The 23,970-nt window shown below is 45.5% G+C and overlaps 1 protein-coding gene across 2 annotated transcripts in view; it reads left to right on the forward strand.

The window, feature by feature from the left end:
• The window catches only part of POT1 (protection of telomeres 1), a 318,561-nt gene that overhangs the window by 261,276 nt on the left and 33,315 nt on the right, over positions 1-23,970 (forward strand). The window lies entirely within an intron of this gene.

Raw genomic sequence — 23,970 nt, forward strand, 5'->3', positions numbered from 1 at the left:
TAGTGTCTTTGGTGTATACAGTGTTTAACAAATGCGGTATACAATTATGTGCATACCATGACAGGATATTTTGTGCTTCTCAAAACTTTCCTTTTTCATCCTTGATTTTCTCCAACCCGGAATATGTATACATTGATACAGTATGTGGACCATGGAGGAAAGACAAAGAAAATACAATAATGTAATCCTGAGGGATATCAATGTATGTTCTCTTGTACAAAATTTAATCTGTGAGAGAGAAATATGAAAAAAAAAATTGAACACTAAAGGTGGTAAAGCACTCCAAATGTGCAAATAGATGACCAGCAACTCCCAGGATACAGAGAAGAACGTTTACTGGGAGTTGTTGGATGATAAATCTATTTGCACATTTGGAGTGCTTTTTCACCTCATGTATTTTCACGTGAACTGGAACAGCAGAAATGTAACTGATTTTTAAAGCAGGAGATTAGTTGGTGTCTGACTTGTAGCTGGTTTAGTCAAATAAATAGAAGAAATTGCTCAGTAAACTATTTGGAACGGATTCATGGTCAAAGGGAATAACTGCATAAGAAGGAGTCATAGGTATAACGCAGCGGTGGCCAACCAGTGGCTCTTGAGCCTCATGAGGCTCTTTCTTTATTTAAATGTGGCTCCCAACACTCTAAATCAGAGGACCACAACAGATACAGAAACTGCTACACTCCAGCCAGACATGCAGCAGCATTACAGGGACTGAAAATTGAAGGAGCCAGATACTAGAGGCGAGACACCCACTGGCAAACAGAGAACACATTAGGGGCTGAAGCAATGGCACGACTTGGTGGGGGAACTTTAGTGACACATGAGGGTGGACTAGAGTGACACAAGGTGGAGCTGGCTGGGGTGACACAGAAGGGTCCTGGCAGGAGTGACACATGGAGGAGCTGACTGGAGTGATGAAGGAGGGTGCTGGAAGTAGTGACACATGGGAAAGCTGGCTGGAGTGACATAGGAGGGTGCTAGCAGGAATGTCACATGGGGAGCTGGCTGGAGTCACATAGGAGGGTGCTAGCAGGAGTGTCACATGGGGAGCTTGCTGGAGTGACACATGGGGGAACTTAAGTTTATTATGTGAATCTGGCTTTTTCAATTATTTTATGTGAAAGTGGCTTTTTCAATGGATCTGACTTTCATTTTTTTAATTTTATGTCGTTCTGGCTTTTTCAATGTATTTTATACCAGGGGTGTGGTCTAGCAGGCACAAGGCCACATTCCATTTTTGCATGCGCCCCTTCGGCTCGATGTCAGCTCTTTGACGTACCTAACAAGGTTTTTTGGCTCTTTGTCACTGACTGGTTGGCCGCCCCTGGTATAACGTGTCAAAAATGCAGATACTTAACTGGGAATGGTCTGGACACAGCGGAAGTTGGCAGCTTAACTACACTGCTCAAAAAAATAAAGGGAACACTTAAACAACACAATGTAACTCCAAGTCAATCACACTTCTGTGAAATCAAACTGTCCACTTAGGAAGCAACACTGATTGACAATCAATTTCACATGCTGTTGTGCAAATGGAATAGACAACAGGTGGAAATTATAGGTAATTAGCAAGACACCCCCAATAAAGGAGTTGTTCTGCAGGTGGTGACCGCAGACCACTTCTCAGCTCCTATGCTTTCTGGCTGATGTTTTGGTCACTTTTAAAAGCTGGCGGTGCTTTCACTCTAGTGGTAGCATGAGACGGAGTCTACAACCCACACAAGTGGTTCAGGTAGTGCAGCTCATCCAGGATGGCACATCAATGCGAGCTGTGGCAAGAAGGTTTGCTGTGTCTGTCAGCGTAGTGTCCAGAGCATGGAGGCGCTACCAGGAGACAGGCCAGTACATCAGGAGACGTGGAGGAGGCCAACAACCCAGCATCAGGACCGCTACCTCCGCCTTTGCGCAAGGAGGAACAGGAGGAGCACTGCCAGAGCCCTGCAAAATGACCTCCAGCAAGCGACAAATGTGCATGTGTCTACTGAAACGATCAGAAACAGACTCCATGAGGGTGGTATGAGGGCCCGACGTCCACAGGTGGGGGTTGTGCTTACAGCCCAACACCGTGCAGGACGTTTGGCATTTGCCAGAGAACACCAAGATTGGCAAATTCGCCACTGGCGCCCTGTGCTCTTCACAGATGAAAGCAGGTTCTCACTGAGCACATGTGACAGATGTGACAGAGTCTGGAGACGCTAAGGAGAACGTTCTGCCTACTGCAACATCCTCCAGCATGACCGGTTTGGCAGTGGGTCAGTAATGGTGTGGGGTGGCATTTCTTTGGGGGGCCGCACAGCCCTCCATGTGCTCGCCAGAGGTAGCCTGACTGCCATTAGGTACCGAGATGAGATCCTCAGACCCCTTGTGAGACCATATGCTGGTGCGGTTGGCCCTGGGTTTCTCCTAATGCAAGACAATGCTAGACCTCATGTGGCTGGAATGTGTCAGCAGTTCCTGCAAGACAAAGGCATTGATGCTATGGACTGGCCCGCCCGTTCCTCAGACCTGAATCCAATTGAGCACATCTGGGACATCATGTCTCGCTCCATCCACCAACGCCACGTTGCACCACAGACTGTCCAGGAGTTGGCGGATGCTTTAGTCCAGGTCTGGGAGGAGATCCCTCAGGAGACCATCCGCCACCTCATCAGGAGCATGCCCAGGCGTTGTAGGGAGGTCATACAGGCACGTGGAGGCCACACACACTACTGAACCTCATTTTGACTTGTTTTAAGGACATTACATCAAAGTTGGATCAGCCTGTACTATGTTTTTCCACTTTAATTTTGAGTGTGACTCCAAATCCAGACCTCCATGGGTTAATAAATTTGATTTCCATTGATAATTTTTGTGATTTTGTTGTCAGCACATTCAACTATGTAAAGAACAAAATATTTAATAAGAATATTTCATTCATTCAGATCTAGGATGTGTTTTTTTGTGTTCCCTTTATTTTTTTGAGCAGTGTAGTTTGCTCCTGAATTTACTTGCTGCCCCAAGCTCTTACCAAGCTTCTATAGGCTGGCTTGCACCCACTTATTTTGTGGACTACCAGCACAGTAACTTGGACTGATTTGTCATGGAAGTAAGTATAGGTTTGTGATTCAGAAGAAAATATGCCCTCCCCCCCAAATAAAAAAAAACAAAAAACAGTGCACTCCAGATTTCTCCAGCAGGGTCCACAGGTTATCCACAGGATAACATTGCGATATGATGAAGAGACAGCGAATTTGCACCAGTCGGTCAAAGCTTTTCGGCCTCCCAGCATGCAACGGGCCCGTTCATATATCCCTGCCTCCTGGCTCAGACAAATAGTTTTTTTGTTTGGTGCGGTAGGAGCCAAACCATGGTCAATGGGCTGCTGATTTTAGCAGCTATAAGCTTTCTTATTTTATTTTTATAGTCTTACTATTTTGTTTCTAAAAAGCGTCTTATACGTACCTTAGAAAGAGTCGCTCCAACAACTCTCCGTCGGGCCGCAACAATGCTTATTCACAAGTACAGTGCTGTTTCGGCAGGCGTCTGTGTCGGATATACTAGCAGGTCCAGCAAACGTTACCAAACTCTGGCCGGAGCACGGGGAGAAGCTAAGGCATCAGTTCCGCTTAGAGTGGGAGTACGGACACAGCCGCACTGCTTTTGGAGGAGACTACCAAACAGTCGCTGACACGGCTGTCACCTCGAGTGCACCATCGCTATCCCTTAGGGATCATAGGCTGCAGGAGTAGTAGGGGGCCGCGATCCCTAGGGTTGATGTCAGCAGTGAGGAGTCAGACGCTCTCCTGGTCGCCCCTCCCCCCCCCCCCCCCGGTTCATGACCAGTTTCCTCAGAGTCTCCCGCCATGAACTGATTTCCCGCTTTCGTCTGAGATGCTGTATACTAAAGGACCCAGTCGCAGCATAGGCGGCTGTGTGACTGTTGCGTCAGTGTTCACTTGGGCGTCTGTATTCACTATAGGTTCACGAAGCGGCAGTGAACACTAATAGCGTCTGTATCCACTCAGCGTTCGCAGGCGTATTGATCGATCCTGGAAGCGGGGTAAGTCTCCCTGTATCCCACTCTACTAAGTATGGGTTATAGAGCACTAAGTCTTTATCTACCTTTTGAGTACGAATAGTTGGATAAGTGCATAATGCATACGAGTCTGATAATATTACTGTGGTTTATTTCGCTATGCGTCTGAATACAGTTAAAACTTTTATAAATTAATGCAGTAATATGTTTATCCTACATATTTGAAATGTAGTTGATTATGTGCTCATATTGCTTATTTTTCTTACGTCCTAGTAGATACTGGGGTCTTGTACTTTAGTACCATGGGGTATTGATCGGGTCCACTCGAGCCTGGCACTTTAAAAAACCTTTAGTGTGTGTATGTGTGTGCTGGCTCCTCCCCTCTATACCCCTCCTACCAGACTCAGTTTAGAAAAATGTGCCCAAGGAGCAGGGTGCGTCTCTCTGTAACTCTAGAGATTTTCCTTTGTTTTTATTTTAGTTTATCATTTTCAGGTAGCTCTGGTTGGCAACCAGGCTACCTGCTTCATGGGACTAAGAGGGGGGGACCGAACCAACCTCCTGAGGGTTAATGGTTTGTAATCCCAGCTGACAGGACACTGAGCTCCTGAGGCGCTGATCACACATTGTTAGTATGTGTGCCCACACCAGCAGCTAGCCACCACCCTCTAACAAATGCCGAAGTTACAAGGTGCGGTGAGTGTTACATCGGGGTCCCGGGTAGTGGGTCCCCAGTGCAGTTTTGGCGGCAAGTCACGCGGCGGGCTCAGGGCTGTTAAGCCCCGCAGGGCTCACTGTCTCAAGGCATTGTGTGTACTATACAGTGTATATTATGCTGTTCGTTATATGTGGCCGGTATAAACTATCATAGGGACCGCGTGCCATTACAAGGGGTGGGGCTTCCCGGAGCGGGACCAGCGGCGGGAAGGCGCCATTTCCTGCTGCACGCATGCTGCTCCTCCAGGACCAACGCTGCTATAGAATAACAAACTGGTACCAGGGGGTCATAGAAAGGAGGATAGCACGCCAGGGGTAGCGCCACTGCACTTTGTATCAGGTCATACACATCCCTATAGATTGTAAGCTTGCGAGCAGGGCCTTCCTACCTCTATGTCTGTCTGTCTTTGCCCAGTTTTGTTTTATAACTGTTCTAATTGTAAAGCGCAAAGGAATATGTTGCGCTATATAAGAAACTAAATAAAATAATACTTCAACACATTGGGGGTAATTCCAAGTTGATCGCAGCAGGATTTTTGTTAGCAATTGGCAAAACCATGGGGGTAATTCCAAGTTGATCGCAGCAGGAAAAATTTTAGCAGTTGGGCAAAACCATGTGCACTGCAGGGGGGGGGGCAGATATAACATTTGCAGAGAGAGTTAGATTTGGGTGGGTTATTTTGTTTCTGTGCAGGGTAACTACTGGCTGCTTTATTTTTACACTGCAATTTAGATTGCAGATTGAACTCACCACACCCAAATCTAACTCTCTCTGCACATGTTGTATCTGCCTCCCCTGTAGTGCACATGGTTTTGCCCAACTGCTAAAAAAGTTCCTGCTGCGATCAACTTGGAATTACCCCCCATGTGCACTGCAGGGTAGGCAGATATAATATGTGCAGAGAGAGTTAGATTTGGGTGGGGTGTGTTCAATCTGCAATCTAATTTGCAGTGTAAAAATAAAGCAGCCAGTAGTATTTACCCTTCACAGAAATAAAATAACCCACCCAAATCTAACTCTTTGTTATGCACACCAGTGCCTGCAGGAATGTACTGGTGTCTGAACTGTTATGCACACCAGTGCCTGCAGGAATGTACTGGTGTCTGAACTGTTATGCACACCAGTGCCTGCAGGAATGTACTGGTGTCTGAACAGATAGGGATGCAAAACAAATGAACTCACAGACAGACTGGGGAATATGACATTACGTACACAGAAGGTGATAGGGTAACAAAATAAACACAGTGAACAGAGAACCCAGAGGCTAAGAAACTGGGTGTCTCCCTAGTATTAAGAATGCTCAGATGGAAAAAGCAAGATGTTGTGTTTTAATACGTAGAGAACCCGAAATGCTGTTGCTAAGGGCAACAGCAAAACCCTAAAGGGTTACCAACGGGTGTGGCAGTAAACTCCTTGGTCAGAGATGGAATGATAGACACAAGGAGAGTCTCCACAATCCTAATCCTCACTTGCAGTGCACAGGTTCAGCTTACTGCCACTAAACTGACACCTGAACACCTTGCACAGTGAGACAGGATTTAGGCAGGCAAGTCTGAGAATACAGCCGCAAACTTGCTAAGTTCACAGGGTAGCAAAAGAACCCCAGCAAGTTAAACGACTGACTCCAGTCTTACTGCTAGGTCTGGATTGGCAGAGTGTAGTACCAAATCCCAAGGCCTATATGCAGTAAGCAACAACAAATACAAAGCTACACAGTACTGGCTAACTTTCAGGAACTAACTAACCAACAAAGATTCAGCAGCATCTGCTTAACCTGAGAAGAGGCCTTATATAGCAGGTGCTGTCCACGCCCCACTCAGACCTCACAGACTGTGAGCACAAAAACCGGCACCGGATCCCCTGCCGTGCACAGAGCCTGTAACCACTGCACAGCAAAAGACCCGAACCGGAGTATCAGCTGCGCTCAGGTTACTCCGCTAGCACTTGTCTCCCGGTTGCCATGACAACGTGGCAGCACAGGGCAGGAGACCCTAACACTCTTTCTGCACATGTTATATCTGCCTCCCCTGCAGTGCACATGGTTTTGCCCAATTGCTATCAAAAATCGTGCTGCGATCAACTTGGAATTACCCCCATTGTGCTACTGTGTTCCGTGTGCTGGTGTCTGCTCCTCAGTGTCACTCTAGAGGCTCTCTAGGTCTGTGTGGAGGTGTTGGTCAGTGGGCTGCGCTGTATTGCTATTGTGTAAGATATCTGTTGACATCACTCATGTGTGAGCAATGTTCCTTATCACCCCAGGGACCCATGTTAATTCAGAATTGCCTGCAGCTAAAAGAGAGAGACAGGTGTTAAAACACTCTATTGATTGTGTGGCTAAAGCAGCAGATCCCAAGAAGGCTTCTCAGCCCCCTCTAGTGGTTTCACATAAACGCTCACTGCCACAGGTGCTCCAGTCTGATTCTGATCAGCCTGATGTAGATGATGATGATATGGATGAGGACAGCTCTCTGTCCCCTGGGGTTGATACTCTCATTTTTGATGTAAGAGAGGTCCTCCACATACCGGATCAGGAGGCAGAACCAGATGAGGAGTTGTATTTTAATGTTAGACCTAAGACCTCAGCAACTTTTCCTGTGTCTAAAGAATTAAACTCCCTGGCCAGGGAGGCTTGGTTACACCCTGACAAAAAAATTAGAATTCATCAGAGGTTTTTGTCTACTTTTCCCCTTCCGACTGAGGACAGGAAGGTTTGGGAAACACCCCTGTCAGTCGATACGTCTGTATCCAGACTGTCTAAGAAATTGGTACTGCCGGTGCCAGGGGCTATATCCCTAAAAGTACCAGCTGACCGTAAAATTGAGTCCACGCTCAAGGCAATATACTGTATATGGCAGCAGGCGCAGCTCAATGCCCCACAATTGTTTGTGGGTGGATTTCCGGGGCGGTAGTCAAGTGGTCTGGTAATGTTCTTGATGGTTTAGACTCTCTGCCCTGGGATGAGGTCATTACTCTGCTGCAACATATACAGGATTCTGCTAATTTTATGAGCAAGGCTATTAAGGAGTTGTGTAGGGTTAATGGCCGTACTACTGCTATGGCTGTTTCGGCGCGCAGAGCTCTGTGGTTACGTCAGTGGTCGGCAGATGCTGATTCCAAAAAGGGTGTAGAAAATCTTTCCTTTACAGCTGATGCCTTGTTTGGAGACAAATTAAATAAATGAATCTCCCAAGTAACAGCGGATAAGTCTACCTATATGCCGTCGGCTGCGCCACCTGCTAGGCGTTCTTACACTGGACCCTCTTTGCAGTTCTTTCGTGTGGCAAGGTTCAGAGGCAGGGGCCGAGGGGTCTCTACCACTCCCAGAGGATCTCGTGGTAAGTCCCATAAACCTGCAGCTGCTGTCTGCCTGGACCAGACCACCGGATCCCCTGCCGCTAAGCCTTCTGCGTGACGGCCCCAGCAGCAAGGCGACTTTCAGGTAGGTGCTCGCCTTCACCACTTCGCCCACATGTGGGCGGAGTACTGCTGGGATCCTTGGATGAGGGACCTCATTTCCCAGGGTTACCGGCTGGAATTGCAAACACTACCTCCTCACAGATTATTCAAGTCGGGCTTACCAGCTGTACCCGCAGCAAAATGACCTTGCAAGAGGCTATTCAAAAACTTTTGCAGACAGGGGTGGTGGTTCCAGTACCTCCTCCATTACACAACCGGGGTTTTCACTCCAGTCTTTTTGTCGTTTCCAAACGGGATGGTTCGGTGCTCCCCATCTTGAACCTGAAGTCTCTAAACCCGTATCTGCGGGTGTTCAAATTCAAGATGGAATACGTGTGGGCGGTGGTGTCCGCTCTGGAGGAGGGGGAGTTCCTGGTATCTCTAGATGTCAAGAATGCTTACCTACACATTCCCATGTGGCCCCCTCATCAGGCTTACCTCAGGTTCGCCATATTGGACAAACATTTCCAGTTTCAGGCCTTACCCTTTGGATTATCCACAGCTCCGAGGGTCTTCACCAAGGTCATGGCGGAGATGATGCTGCAACTGCGCATGATGGGAATAAACATAGTCCCCTACTTGGATGATCTTCTCATAAAGGCTGTGTCCAAGGAGCGTCTGCTGCACAGCATCGATCTGACGACTCGCCTGCTTACAGATCATGAGTGGATCCTGAATCTTCAGAAATCTCACCTGGAATCGACCCAACGTCTTCAGTTCCTGGGAATGATTCTGGATACAGTGTCTCAAAAGTGGTTGAAAAGGCCTTGACTATCCAGGCTATGGTTCGCTCGGTGCTCAGTCCTCGCAGGGTAATTATACATCTTTACATCCGATTACTGGGCTAGTGGTGGCTGGTGACGAGGCAATCCAATATAGCAGATTTCATGCTCGTCCATTTCAGCTGGATATGCTGGACAAATGGTCAGGGTATCACCTTCACTAGCATCAGGAAGTGACCTTGTTTCCAAAAGCCCGGATTTTCTTATTATGGTGGCTACAGGTTCCTCACCTGGTAGAGGGCAGAAGTTTCAATATCCACTCGTGGATTCTACTGACGATGGATGCCAGCCTCCGGTGTTGTGGGGCTGTAACCCATTGAAACCTGTGGATCCTGCCGGAGAAATATACGTTATAGCAAGAACTTACCATTGATAACAGTTTTTCTCCTAAATCCACAGGAACCACAGGGATCCCACCCTGATGCACCTGATTTGAGGATCCTTTTACTCACTAACCTCTTCCCTCTTGTACGGAAGGGTGTGCATGTGTGTTCTTCTCGCCTGATTAGAGCTCTACATGGTGCTTCTGCCTTGAGCTTTGGTAAAACAACTGATTTGTCTGAGCCGGCATGGATATATGGACGGGCCTGTTGCATGCTGGGAGGCCGAAAAGCTTTGACCGATTGGTGCAAATCCGCTGTCGCTTCATCATATCCTGTGGACTTAGAAATACCGTTAGCAACGGTAAGTTCTTACCATAACGTATATTTTCTTCTTTATGTATGGCAGACAGATTGGGTATTAGTATTAGAGAAACGGTAGTGGATACTAGCAGTGTTTTGGCTATTAATGGCAGTTTTATTTACAAATGGACTGTATCTCGCTTTGCATCTACATACATATATTTTCCTTCAACCACATGTTTGCTCTTCCGTTTTTTATTTTATTTTTAGTTTGCTTAACTAAATGGATGTAAAGTAGCATAGTTAAAGTACTCTTATTGTGTACTAGTGCCGTGTATCTTATCACCTTCCGTTTTCTATGACTTGACACATCTAATTCTATAGAAACAGAAGTACTTTATTTCCCTCGTCTCCATCTCATGTTTACGACTTAGTGAAGGTGGTGCTTAATTCATACAGATGCGTCCTCATACATATAGCCTCAATACGCCATGCATCATGAGATGCCTGGCGTGAGTGAGCCACCAGGTCCCGCGCAACTCTGCTAACACAGGGCTAATGCACGAAGAGACTGTGATGTTTAATCTGATATGACACGTGTATATTGGCCCTCATTCCGAGTTGTTCGCTCGCTAGCTGCTTTTAGCAGCTTTGCACACGCTAAGCCGCCGCCTACTGGGAGTGAATCTTAGCTTTGCAGAATTGCGAATGAAAGATTCGCATAATTGCGAATAGAAATTTCTTTGCAGTTTGAGTAGCTCGGGACTTACTCTGCCACTGCGATCAGTTCAGTCAGTTTCGTTCCTGGTTTGACGTCACAAACACACCCAGCGTTCGCCCAGACACTCCCCCGTTTCTCCAACCACTCCCGCGTTTTTCCCAGAAACGGCAGCGTTTTTCCGCACACACCCATAAAACGGCCAGTTTCCGCCCAGAAACACCCACTTCCTGTCAATCACACTACGATCACCAGAACTAAGAAATGTCTTCGTTAAGCCTTGAGTAAAATACCTAACTTTTTGGCAAATTTACTTGGCGCAGATGCACTGCGAACATTGCGCATGCGCAGTTTGCGACAAATCGCTCCGTTGCGAAAACCACTAACGAGCGATCAACTCGGAATGAGGGCCATTGTGTGGAATGGAGTCTGTATATGAAGCAGAACATAACTTTAGAATGGCAAAAAGCTGCGGCTGCTACATTGTAGCACCTCTTATACAGATTTAGAGACACACATAGATATAAAAGTGTCATATATCAAATTACAGTAATCCACACAGTCTCCTCATACGTCACATTGTGTTGCGGCTAAGACACATTTTCTGATAAAGCAGCTCAACACGTGAAGATTCTCGCGACCGGCATGCCAAGAGGGGCTGTTTGGCGTGACTGCCGCAAAGATACTGTATATGAGGACATCTGTATCTCTCTGTGTGACCAAGCACCACTTCTATTTACTTCATGATGTATTCAGTAATACTGTGAAGAACACAGTGCTTAGAAGGATTCAGCAATTGGAAATCACCACTGCAACTTTTGGGTTATGTTGATGGTATACTTGAAGAAGACCCATAAAAATTAAGGAGGTTATTCAGAGTAGTTGGCAAACAAAAGAGTTAGCAATTGGGCAAAACCATGTTACATTGCAGGTGGGGCAGATGTAACCTGTGCAGAGAGAGTCAGGTTTGGGTGGGGTGTGCTCAAACTGAAATCTAAATTGCAGGGTAAAAATAAAGCAGCCAGTATTTACCCTGCACAGAAACAATATAACCCACCCAAATCTAAATCTCTCTGCACATGTTACACCTGTCCCACTTGCAGTGCACATGGTTTTGCCAATTGCTAACTTTTTTTGTTTACTAAGAATTCTGAATAACCCCCTAAGAGTTGTGCAAAGAGTTAACAGCCAAATCAGAAAGAGTGGTTAACAATTGAAATAGATGTTCCCTAGATTTGAACAATGTGTACGTTTTTTAAGAAAGGTTTGAACCTACAGTACTGTCTTTTTTTTTTTTTTTTTTTTTTTTTTTTTTTAATTGTTACCAGTGGTCTGGTGTAGTACATGTAGCCAACTCATGGGTGTAACAGAGTCCTATTATTACATTCAAGAAATATGAAGAATGTTTGGTACACCTGTTGCTTATAGTATTCTGCCAGTCCTGGCCAACCTGTTGCTGTTGTAGAACTGCAAATCCCAGCATACCCTGCCATAGTTCTAGCATTCCCGATTCGCAAAATTGTGACAGAGCATGCTGGGACTTGTAGTTTCACAATAGTTGGAAAGCCACAGGTTGGCCATGCCTGACATACTGTACAGATGTGTCCTTATACATTTTGCTGCAGTCATGGTAAACTGCCCCTCTTGGCAGGTCAGGTTGCGTGAGAATCTTCTAGCGCCGGGTGAATTTTTTGCCGAACATGCGTCTTATTTGCAACGCAATGATGCGAATAGATGTGCTGATTAATTTGATATATGTTTGACTGAGTCTTTGTATCTGTATTTGAAGAGCTACAGTGTAGCAGCCACAGCTTTTTTCCCCAAAAAGTTCTGTTCTGCTCCTTATACAGAGTCATACACAATAGACAAGTGTCATACAGTATATCAAAGTAATCAGTACAGTGTCCTTGTGCATCCTAGTCACATTGCATTGCGACTAAGATGCATTAGCGGCCAAAAAAAACTCACACCAGGCATCTCGCTCTATGTTGCGTATTAAGGCTGGATGTATGACGATGCACCTTTATACCATATTTATCCACAATATACAGATGTAGCCACCTTTATCTTGACCGATTCTCCGCCTAGACGGGTGTTTAGTCACGCTAAGGCGATAGCTTAGCTTGCTGAGTTTAATCACAGGCAGGCGCGTTGAGGCGATTCTAGATACTCAGCATGCATTACACATCTCCACCACTGGGTGGCTAATGCTCCACTAATCCAGTACTTTCGATCGTATAGCGGCGGATTGATCTACAGCTCTGGCAAATGGTCAGTGACGACTGTAATGTTAATAGATGGTGACCAATGGTCAGACGGTGAGAGTTCTCAATATAAGTAAAAAGTTTATACAGACACAAACGAACATGTTAAAACACTTGTGTATGCAGACGCAAGATTGTGTATGGAGACGCTACTAATTGTGTAAAAGAAAGTATGTACAATGCATAAACACCGTGCTTTTGAAATACATGTACAGTATGAGCGTAAGAGTTCCTGTGACATTCACTTTATTATGATATTTTTCTTTGTTATACCTTCAATGGAAGGGTGCACACAGGTTTCACATAAATCTTGCCTTGTAACCTGATCGGAACTCCCTACCTGTCTACTGCATGAACTATGCAGGCTCCCAGGGGGGAAGGGGAAAGTGGGATGGGGGTAGGGCGAGGCAGTGGAAAATACCGCGTTCAAAGAACGGGTCAATGCTGAAGGAGCGTCAGAATCCCCTAGCTAAAATTCACAGGGTTGATAGGGATAAGAGAGGTCTATGCACATAACGATACACCAGACCCCATCGTATCACAAAGTGACAAAATGTCTGAGGCACATGAACCCCCGACTTGTAGCATTATGTGCATAGACCTTGCTTAACCCTATCGCCCCTGTGTATTTTAGCATGGGGATTCCGACGCTCCTTCAGCAATGCCCCGTAGCCTGCAAAACCTACGCCGTCACTCGCTCCATAGCTGAGTGCTGACACAAGGCGGATGTTCGTGTGCCTTGGACATTTTGTCACTTTGTGATGCGATGGGGTCTGAGGTATCGGTAAGTGCATAGACCTCGCTTATCCCTATCGACTCTGTGTATTTTAGCTAGGGGATTCTGACGCTCCTTCAGCATTGCCCCATGACCTACAAAATCTGTGCTGTTACTTGCTCCATAGCCAAGGGCCTCCATGGGGCAAGGAGTCACAGGCGGTAGCCATTTCAATTGAGTCTGCCTTGCTACAGAATTGTATGTGTACCGTATGGTGCATAGAACCTTAACAGTACAACCGCTCCTGCAGCTTTGCCCTGGTTTATGTGAATAACTCCATCCATGTCTACTGCATGACCTGTGCAGGCTCCCAGGGGGGAAGGGCGATGGGCTAGCTGGAGGCAGTGGAAAATACCGTGCTTTTGAAATGCAAGTACTGTATGAGTCTGAGTCCCCAGTATGTTCTTCTAGTGTACTAATTAGCACAAACAGCTTGTAACGTACAGTGGCAAGTTTAATCTTTCTATGTATAATGGAGAGATAAAAGCTCCTCCCTAAGTTCCTAGATGCCAAATCACCGTCCTTAGTATCTCTGTACAGTATGTTCTACTAGTGTACTAATTAGCACAAACCGCTTTTAACTGGATGCCAAATCACCGTACTTAGTATCTCTGTACAGTATGTTCTATTAGGGTACTAATTAGCACGAACAGCTAATTAGTACCCTAATAGAACATACTGTACAGAGATACTAAGTACGGTGATTTGGCATCCAGGAACTTACTGAGGAGCTTTTATCTCTCTCCATTATATATAGAAAGTTTAAACCTGCCATGTACGTTACAAGCTGTTCGTGCTAATTAGTACCCTAATAGGACATACTGTACAGAGATACTAAAGACGGTAATTTGGCACCCAGGAACTTAGGGAGGAGCTTTTATCTCTCTCCATTATACTTAGAAAGATTACAATGGAGAGAGATTAAAGCTCCTCCCTAAGTTCGTGGATGCCAAATCACTGTCCTTAGTATCTCTGTACAGTATGTTCTACTAGTGTACTAATTAGCACGAACAGCTTGTAACGTACAGTGACAAGTGTAATTTTTCTAAGTATAATGGAGAGAGATAAAAACTCCTCCCTGGATGTCAAATTACCATGCTTAGCATTTCTGTACAGTATTTTCTATCTAGCCAGAAACCCTGCATCCTGTGCAAGCTAGGCGGACAACTGGAGGGGACTCGAAACACGGTTGCTTCCCGTTTCCCTTTCCACTGTCACATAAACTAGTGGTTGGTCTGCCCGAAAGCCAAGAGTCTCCTCTTTTGTATGGTACCAGTGCTGAGTCTCTGGGACACCCAGAACCAGAGATATCAGTGCGCAAAGTGGACACATTTTCCCATAGACTATAATGGGCCGTTATTTCAGACCCACCATGGGTTCCAACGCTTGCCATGAGCCTTGTGGGGGTTACAAAACTTGGGGTTGGTACCCTCCAGTAGCTAATTGTCTCCGCTTCCATACCAACCTAGTGATGAAGGCTCCCACCTCCCACGCTGAGAGTCCCAAAGTGCCAACATTTTTTTTATATATGTTCCCGTGACATTCACTTTATTTATTTTTCTTTGTTATACATTCAATGAAAGGGTGCACACAGGTTTCACATAAATCAAAGTAAATCTGCAGCAGCGATTCATTCCGCTATATACAAATACACAGCGGTAATGAGTATAAATTAGTGTATTCCGATGCAACTAACTGGGCAACACAGTACTGTAGATCGTCTGAATTTGTGTATTGTACCTGACCTGAACTCCCTCCCTGTCCACTGCATGACCTGTGCAGGCTCCCAGGGGGGAAGGGCAATGGGGGTAGGGAGAGGCAGTGGAAAATTCCGTGCTCTTGAAATACAAGTATTAGCGTCCGAGTCCCCTAAGGCATAAACCAACACCAATGGGAAGGAAGTGCCAACCTTTTTTTTAATGTGTTCCTGTAACATTCACTTTATTATTATTTTTTTTCTTTGTTATACATTCAATGGAAGGGTGCACACAGGTTTCACATAAATCAGATTGGGCTGTTGCACATGTCTTGTAACCTGATCGGAACTCCCTCCCTGTCTACTGCATGTACTTTGCAGGCTCCCAGGGGGGAAGAGGAAAGTGGGATGGGGGTAGGGCGAGGCAGTGGAAAATACAGTGTTCAAAGAAAAGGCATAATCAAAACCATGGGGAACTTTGCGGTGTATCGTTATGTGCATTGACCTCGCTTATCCCTATCACCCCTGTGTATTTTAGCTAGGGGATTCTGACGCTCCTTCAGCATTGCCCCGTAGCCTGCAAAATCTTTGCTGTTACTTGCTCCATAACCGAGTGCCTCCATGGAGCTAGGAGTCACAGGCGGTAGCCATTTCAATTGAGTCTGCCCTGCTATAGAATTGTATGTGTACCGTACGGTGCATAGAACCTTGACAGTAGAAACTCTCCTGCAGCTTTGCCCTGCTTTATGTAAAACTTGTGTTTTGTCAGTTTGCTCTGCGATCGAGCCCGGTGTAACGTAATGTGCATAGACCTCGCTTATCTCTATCGCCCCTGTGTATTTTGGCTAGAGGATTGTGACGCTCCTTCAGCAGTGCCCCGTAGTCTGCAAAACTTATACCATCTCTCACTCCATATCCGAGCGCTGCCTGCCACATGGTGGGGGTTCAGGGGCGGTGGCCATTTTTCCAGTGTGCTATGCGATCGAGTCCGGTGTACCGTAATGTGCATAGACCTCACTTATTCCTATCGCCCCTGTGTATTTTAGCTAGGGGATTGTGACGCTCCTTCAGCATTGCCCCATAGCCTGCAAAATCTGGACTGTTACTTGCTCTGTAGCCTAGGGCCTCCATGGGGCAAGGAGTCATAGGTGGTAGCCATTTCTATTGAGTCTACCCTGCTACAGAATTGTATGTGTACTGTACGGTGCATAGAACCTTAACATTAGAACCGCTCCTGCAGCTTTGCCCTGGTTTATGTGAATAAAAAAAATAATAAAGTGTCTGGAAAAAACTAACATGCATTCTTACTTTAGGAATCGAACCCGGGACTCTGAGTATAGGAAGCGGAATACTTCACCACTTCGCCGCAGACAGATGAATAAATCCATTGGTTTTGATTATGCTGTAATGGCTATGGGATTAGGACGCTAACATACTGTACAAAATTCTTAATCTCAAGAGGCAATAGTGAACTTCTAACACGTCCATTTGCGACAGTGTACACTACTGGTTTTATGTTGTTTTGTCTGCGGGACTTGGACGCTCACATATTCATAAAGTACTGTAGATGGATCATATACTGTATGCTGTACTATTTGCATCTGTACCGTATATACTGTATTAAATAATGCAACGTAATGAGTATTTACTGTATTAAATAATGCAGCGTAATGAGTATTTACTGTATGCAGCGTAATGAGACGCCTTAGTAAAGTAGTCCTTATTATATATTTCAGTATTGTATTTTACGGGAGACCACACGCATGCGCAGTGGTGATTGTAAAAAGCGACATCTGGTGGATGATCACAGGTATTACATGTAAAGGTAACGCCAAACGCTCTCCGTGCGATTAGGTACGCCTCTCTGTGACTAGGCGCACCTGCCTACGCCCCGGGACGCTGCGTATGCTCGATCGGGACAAACGCCTCAGCCAGTCAAGATAAAGGTGGCTACATCTGTACCATATTCCAAGACAACAGTTTAAACATATTGAAAAGTAGTATCATGAGCACAAATATGAGGTCAGACACCCTCCCTTCACTAGACCTAATCTTCATTAAACATTTTTAGGAAGTTGAATAAAAAATGTGGAGCAAATCTGAGATATTCTCAAAGAACATAATTCATCCTTGCAAATGGGTCCTTGACCAACAAGAAAAAGTGTAAACCTTGTGTAATTGTGAGCTTTCTTCCTTTAGGAAACTTTACTTTGTTTTTTTAAACAAAAAGGAACTATTTGTGTGTACAATGCTACAGTGGCAGAGAGAGATTTATTTTGTAAGGTGCAGTGCCTGCCATGTATTTTCTGTGACATCAGCGTTCCCTTAAGACTAGTCGTGGTCCCATCACTAGACAGAGATAACATCACCTATGGCAGTGGTTCCCAAACTTGTTACTCGAGGTACCTGAACAATCAAGGTTTTAACTATATCCATGGCTGAGCACAATTGTTAAATTAATAATGACTAATAATTAATTCATCTGTGCTTAATTATGTATAACCTTAAAACCTGGTGTCAGGTTTTGAGCTTGTTTTGTATGCTGAGCTAAGACCGCTAGATGGGACCAAATTAACCAGAGATTGAATCTAGAGGGCTGACTGATACTGTACTTATCCTCAAATAGTAACCCTCCTTGGACACTGAACAAACGAGGATGGAATATTATAGGTTAAGACTGGTATGCTACCAGATAGTAGACACTGTAGTCTGTTATATGAGAGTGCAGTTAATGTTGCAGGTAATGTTGGAAACTGTACACAGGTAGCTGTAATGAATAAAGGACTGTGGTAGTATAAAAATAGTAATGCAGGAGTGTTGAGACAGAAAATCAATCACACACTAGGACAGGGCCGGATTAAGTCTGGGGGGTTCCCTAGTACTAATATCGCTGGCAAAGCTCACATCCTGTCCCCCCACAACACACACACACTGAGGCGTTCCCATGAGGGCAGTGTGGGGCTGAGGGGTTCCCAGGAGGGCAGTGTGGGGCTCCAAGGAGGACACTGTGGGGCTGAGGGCCTCCTAGGATGGCAGTTTAGGGATCAGGGGTATCCAGGAGAACAGTGTGGGTCTGAGGGGCTCCAATGAGAGCCATCAGTTGCCCTGAAAAAGCCCAGTGATCCTGAACACATGTACTGGGAGCAGCTCCCATCCTCCCTATTACAGTGCTCAGCCACCTGCCTCCCATCCCAAAGGAGTGTCTCTGCCAGGTCCCCAAGGTCTGTTGCAAAGTACAGGCAGCACTCCCCTCCCCCCCACCCCCTCCTCCTTCCCTACCCCCTCTCTCCCCAGTATAGGCGGTATTACCAATTCCCCCAGCACAGGCAGGACCTACAAACCTCTCGCCACCCCCCAAGTGCAGGCATCACTGCACCCCCACACCTCCGCTCAGTATAAGTGACTGGGCTGCGCTGATTCAGCAGGTCACACCTCTGCTGGATGGTCACTCCTCACAGAGCAGCACATCCCGCCCTAAGCATCACTTTGCTGTCTATGACTGTGCAGGAGCTTCTTGGCGGTTGCTGTTACTAAAAAGCTGAGCAGCCGGACAGGGACTCCGACAATTCACAATGCAGTGTGTGGGGGTCTCGGGGGGTCTGCCCCTGTTGCCCCTCCCTTAATCCAGCTATGCATATGTGTGTGTATCCGTTTGCAGTAGAAGAACTTGTACAGTCAGTAGCAGCTCTGATCACAGAGGGAATGTGGGGAAGGAGACAACATGGAGGAGGCTAGGTATAGCGGACTGAAACACAGGTATAGCTGCAGGAGGCAGACAGCAAACTGGTGCTTGATTGCAACAGGTGAGCAGATGGAAACTCTTTGCTGCAGGATAGAGAGCGCTTAATGACAACAGGTGAGCAAATGGTAACTACTGCAGAATGATGAGCACTGATCACAGGCTAAATCCAGAAGAAGTACTCGGGTGAATAACAAGAGATAACTGGTACAAAAGCTGGAGCTCAGGAACTGGAACCCCTTTTGTCACAGGAGACCAGGAGTCCTAGAAGAGTTTTGAACTGTCAATGAGCTAGTGCCAAGAAATAGTTTTTATAGGATTTTCTGCACTGGGATTGGATACCTGAAGTCTTGTATGAAGTACTTGTAAGTCTCTGTGAATGGCTACAGTGGTGTCAGCTGATCTCAGGTAAAATGAAAGTGCCCATGCAGCCCGGACCGCAGGAGCACTATTCTGAAATGAAAACAAACAGGAGTATCCTGAGATACCACTGCCAGTGAAACGGCAGTGGTAAGAGTATGAAAACCTGTAGTGTGCCACCTTGACTGTTAGGGTGCTTTAACCACTTTACTGACAAATATTTTTTTCCACTGATTTAGGTGAAGAACATGTATTTAAACTTATCTAAAATGATTTCATTAAAAAAATATATATATTTTTTTATTTTTTTGATATTTGCAAAAAATTGTGGGTTTCCCCCCAAGCATTGCAACATCTGATTGTCACCATACTGATTTTAAACATCGGTAACGTTGCAACTTTAATTTTACCAATGGCAGACACACACTGGGGTGGCTAATTTACATTTCCTCAGCAACTGCTAATATCTGCAGCCGCAGTGTGGGGGGTCCTGCCATGTTAACCATTCAGCAGTGATCAGCAACATGGCAGACACTGGGGGCAGATTCAGGGAAGCAGAGGGACTGGAAATTTCTCTTCCCTGCAGCGGTACACAATGTGTATCTGATTGGTTGCATCGTCTGCGATCAGATCATGCACTTGCTGGTGTGGTTGCGTATGATGTGACAATGCCAAGCAAGTGGTTAAGGATCACGTTTGGGAACCACTGGCCCTTGAGATATGTAGAAGGAAATCCACAAGCAAACTGCATGCTCTCAACCTATAGTGCTTGTGTGTAAGCCAATATTCGTATAGCAGACACGCACACTTGAATCAGTTCTACAATCAACTTGCATGAGCTGGAAAGACAATCAAAACAATATTTAAATGCAGTATAGTGGGGACTTACGGTTCCGGGTTGATGGCGTGAGGCAGCAGATCCCGGAGCTCCGCCACGACACTTCAGCAAACAGCTTCTCACAGCCCTAATTAGCCTCAGATTGCCCTGCGCTGTTCCCCCTGCTCCCACGATCGCTATGGATCGCTTTGCTACGGCTGCGGCTGGCGCACAGCTGCAGCAACAAAAGAAACACCGCGCGGCAGGGATGATGGCGCCTGAGGTGGGACCAGACCCAGTCTCCCTTGCTCCCAAAAAGGTAGATGCTGTTCCAGTGCCCCCATCGGAGCGCTCACCTGATGCTCTGGTATGTTATGACGACATAGTGGATGCAGTCAAGTCCACCATGACTCCTCTCCTCACTCAGGCTGTCTCAGACATTACATTGAAGCTGCAGCACCTCCAGCAGCATGTGTCTCGCATGGAGAATCAATTGGGAGCTGCCATGCATGATATCGATGAGCTGCATCAGTCTGTGAAAACATTGAGGCCCTCATTCCGAGTTGTTCGCTCGGTATTTTTCATCGCATCGCAGTGAAAATCCGCTTAGTACGCATGCGCAATGTTCGCACTGCGACTGCGCCAAGTAACTTTACTATGATGAAAGTATTTTTACTCACGGCTTTTTCTTCGCTCCGGCGATCGTAATGTGATTGACAGGAAATGGGTGTTACTGGGCGGAAACACGGCGTTTCAGGGGCGTGTGGCTGAAAACGCTACCGTTTCCGGAAAAAACGCAGGAGTGGCCGGGGAAACGGTGGGAGTGCCTGGGCGAACGCTGGGTGTGTTTGTGACGTCAACCAGGAACGACAAGCACTGAAATGATCGCACAGGCAGAGTAAGTCTGGAGCTACTCTGAAACTGCTAAGTAGTTAGTAATCGCAATATTGCGAATACATCGTTCGCAATTTTAAGAAGCTAAGATTCACTCCCAGTAGGCGGCGGCTTAGCGTGTGTAACTCTGCTAAAATCGCCTTGCGACCGATCAACTCGGAATGAGGGCCAGACTTCTGACAATTACCATATATGGAATAAATTTGACGACATCGAAAACAGGCCATGTAGGATTAATAAAAGAAAAAAGAAAAGTGACTGATTGCGCTATTTCTCCAGGTGCGTATATGAATAAAAACACGTGCTTTTCACTTCTCTGGTGTTTATTTTAGTACAAACGTTATATCTCATACAACAATATAATAAAAAATTAAGTATGCATACTCATTAGGGGCACATTCTAAAAAATTAATTTATAATAATAAAAATGATGATATTTCTCTGTTTTAGACATCCAGTGCTCAAATCTATCAGAGACAATTAATAGTTACACTCCTGAATTAAAATGCAACATAATTTATGTATCCACAACGTTTAAACGGTGATTTTCCAAGGTGAAAACTCAGTTCTTTGTTTAAAGACACAGTTTCCACAACATTGAATATTGCTTATCTTCGTTGTATTAGAACTCAGTCTTTAGCATAGGACCACAGTTCTCATTCATATAATTGCAAAGTCCATAGACTGACAGTTTCTAGATTGAGCCGCTTACCACCGTGTCCGTGGATGCAGACGTGATGGGGAGATCCTCGCCGTGCACAGCGATGCTGGTTTGCTTTCCTTCTCCCTGTCCGTCCTCCGTGGTGGTAGCGGTGCTGGATGGTTTCTAACCCTCAACGTGAGTGGGGCCGCTTGTATGTGGACAATTTTCAGAATAGACTCTCCACCTTGCTAGCCGTGTCTCCTTTGATTGCAGTTCAGCTGGAGCGGCAGGTGTGTAGGAGGTCTCGTTGGTTGTCCTTAGCTCCCAATCCGGCAGGGTTGATCCCAAACAATGTCGCTGATCACTTGGCAGGGTGAAAGGCAATTCTCTAACGCGAGAGAAGAGGAAGCACCTGTGTGCGAAACGCGTTAGAGAATTGCCTTTCACCCTGCCAAGTGATCAGCGACATTGTTTGGGATCAACCCTGCCGGATTGGGAGCTAAGGACAACCAACGAGACCTCCTACACACCTGCCACTCCAGCTGAACTGCAATCAAAGGAGACACGGCTAGCAAGGTGGAGAGTCTATTCTGAAAATTGTCCACATACAAGCGGCCCCACTCACGTTGAGGGTTAGAAACCATCCAGCACCGCTACCACCACGGAGGACGGACAGGGAGAAGGAAAGCAAACCAGCATCGCTGTGCACGGCGAGGATCTCCCCATCACGTCTGCATCCACGGACACGGTGGTAAGCGGCTCAATCTAGAAACTGTCAGTCTATGGACTTTGCAATTATATGAATGAGAACTGTGGTCCTATGCTAAAGACTGAGTTCTAATACAACGAAGATAAGCAATATTCAATGTTGTGGAAACTGTGTCTTTAAACAAAGAACTGAGTTTTCACCTTGGAAAATCACCGTTTAAACGTTGTGGATACATAAATTATGTTGCATTTTAATTCAGGAGTGTAACTATTAATTGTCTCTGATAGATTTGAGCACTGGATGTCTAAAACAGAGAAATATCATCATTTTTATTATTATAAATTAATTTTTTAGAATGTGCCCCTAATGAGTATGCATACTTAATTTTTTATTATATTGTTGTATGAGATATAACGTTTGTACTAAAATAAACACCAGAGAAGTGAAAAGCACGTGTTTTTATTCATATACGCACCTGGAGAAATAGCGCAATCAGTCACTTTTCTTTTTTCTTGTGTAGCTTCTTGATCAATGTTTTGATCAAGTTTTAGCTGTACGTACACAGGTACAGCTGGACAAAGATTGCAGCTCTAAATTTATAAATCTCAAATTAAGAGTAAATAATACAATTAACAAATTAGCGCCTGGATCAGGGTTGTTTTTTCTGGTTTCAGCATGTAGGATTAATATCAGACTTGTCGGTCTCCCTGAATCCGTCAAAGGTCCAGCACTCGCTCATTTTGTACGTAATACACTGACTAACCTTTTCGGAATTGAACAAGAATGTCGTGATCTGGTGATCGAGAGGGTACATCGTGTAGGCCCTGTCCCTACCCCCAACAAGCCTCACCCGAGGGTTGCGCTGTTCCCTTAAACTCCATAAAACGGCATTTTGGTCTGCATCCCATTGTCTCAAGAACCTTCAATGGGAAGGCCATAAACTTTTCATTTTTCAGGACTACTCCGTGGAACGGAGTAGGGCCCGGATAGCCTTTTCCCCAATTTGCTCACAGCTAGTTGCAGAGGGCTGCAAGTTTGGCTTGCTCTACCCAGCCCGTTTACGTGTGTATGACTGCACCTCCTATAAAGACCTCCTTTCTCCTGCGGATGCTCAAGCTTATTTGAGAGATCTTCCTAAACGCTCGGATGTCGATATTAGTGACTCTCCATCTGCCTCTACTACCTGAAAGGTTTTTCGTTTTTGGTCTACTGACCGCCACTGATACACCTTTGCTGATCCTCATACCTGTTTTATATTTCAATTTCAATTTTGCAGTCATATTTTGTATGTTCTCATGGTATATGTAAATGTCAGCTGTTCTTTTTCTACCATTCTATATTTTAATGCTGATTGCAGCCTCCTACTGTCATACACCTAACTCTGTGGCAGCTTCATTGTGAATGTTATGACTGCAAGATTTTCTTATCACCTTCATGCTACTGTCACTACAACCGTTAATTGTTTAATTCCTTTTCACTTCGTTGTTTACAAGTTTGGCAATGTTATTCCTGCTCTCTCATTAACTGCAGGGCAATAATGTATTTTCTCTCTCACTTATATATGGATGAGAAAGGGCGGAGCTCCTCCATCACACTCCACTACTGGATTGGTGCATTAATGTGGTTTATTTACTCAGTAACACTTCTCCTTTTAGGAAGTTTAGAGCCCTTTCCTCTTGTCACTTTTTCACTGTTTAGACAACTGATTCTCTGGACTCTTTGTGCATTTGATGTTCTATGTTCTCTGTTTGTCAGCCC

Source organism: Pseudophryne corroboree, chromosome 6 (assembly GCF_028390025.1).
Source record: "Pseudophryne corroboree isolate aPseCor3 chromosome 6, aPseCor3.hap2, whole genome shotgun sequence".
NCBI lineage: Eukaryota > Metazoa > Chordata > Amphibia > Anura > Myobatrachidae > Pseudophryne > Pseudophryne corroboree.